The sequence below is a fragment of the Cebus imitator genome, unplaced genomic scaffold (assembly GCF_001604975.1).
Source record: "Cebus imitator isolate Cc_AM_T3 unplaced genomic scaffold, Cebus_imitator-1.0 Scaffold103, whole genome shotgun sequence".
NCBI lineage: Eukaryota > Metazoa > Chordata > Mammalia > Primates > Cebidae > Cebus > Cebus imitator.
The window spans coordinates 2,896,985-2,898,098 of record NW_016107418.1 but is presented as its reverse complement, the minus strand read 5'-3'; the positions used below and the strand labels follow the sequence as shown (position 1 = coordinate 2,898,098).

General features: G+C 42.5%; 1 protein-coding gene and 1 pseudogene across 2 annotated transcripts in view; one reads left to right on the top strand and one right to left on the bottom strand.

The window, feature by feature from the left end:
* The window catches only part of FLT1 (fms related receptor tyrosine kinase 1), a 197,116-nt gene that overhangs the window by 60,237 nt on the left and 135,765 nt on the right, over nt 1-1,114 (bottom strand). The gene's annotated exons all lie outside the window — the stretch shown is intronic.
* Nucleotides 101-1,114, top strand: part of LOC108310456 — a 1,321-nt pseudogene continuing 307 nt past the window's right edge. Inside the window, exon 1 of the transcript XR_001827758.2 lies at nt 101-1,078. The product of XR_001827758.2 is annotated as a mortality factor 4-like protein 1 (transcript). The remainder of the gene's footprint in view (nt 1,079-1,114) is intronic.

Below are 1,114 nucleotides of genomic sequence, written 5' to 3'. Positions count from 1 at the left end.
AAAAAAAAAAAAAAAAAAATGGTGTTGGAGTTGGGGGTGGTGGGAGAAGGAGGAGGGAGCGAATCACTTATAAATGGCGCTGAAGCGGGACCCGAAGCCTAAATTCCAGGAGGGTGAGTGAGTGCTGCGCTTTCATGGGCCTCTTCTGTATGAAGCAAAGTGTGTAAAGGTTGCCATAAAGGACAAACAAGTGAAATACTTCATACATTACAGTGGTTGGAATAAAAATTGGGATGAGTGGGTTCCAGAGAGCCGAGTACTCAAATATGTGGACACCAATTTGCAGAAACAGTGAGAACTTCAAAAAGCCCATCAAGAGGAGTATGCAGAGGGGAAGATGAGAGGGGCTGCCCCAGGAAAGAAGACATCTGGTCTGCAACAGAAAAATGTTGAAGTGAAAACAAAAAAGAACAAACAGAAAACACCTGGAAATGGAGATGGTGGCAGTACCAGTGAGACCCCTCAGCCTCCTCGGAAGAAAAGGGCCCGGGTAGATCCTACTGTTGAAAATGAGGAAACATTCATGAACAGAGTTGAAGTTAAAGATTCCTGAAGAACTAAAACCGTGGCTTGTTGATGACTGGGACTTAATTACGAGGCAAAAGCAGCTCTTTTATCTTCCTGCCAAGAAGAATGTGGATTCCATTCTTGAGGATTATGCAAATAATAAGAAATCCCGTGGAAACACAGATAATGAGTACACGGTTAATGAAGTTGTGGCAGGGATAAAAGAATACTTCAATGTAATGTTGGGTACCTAGCTACTCTACAAATTTGAGAGACCACAGTATGCTGAAATTCTTTCAGATCACCCTAATGCACCCATGTCCCAGGTGTATGGAGCGCCACATCTACTGAGATTATTTGTACGAATTGGAGCAACGTTGGCCTATACACCTCTGGATGAGAAGAGCCTTGCTTTATTACTGAATTATCATCATGATTTCCTAAAGTACCTGGCAAAGAATTCTGCAACTTTGTTTAGTGCCAGTGATTATGAAGTGGCTCCTCCTGAGTACCATTGGAAAGCTGTGTGAGAGGCGCTCTCACTCACTTCTGTTTGGATCTCCGTAAACACATTTTTTTTTTTTTTTTTTTTTTGAGACGGAGTTTC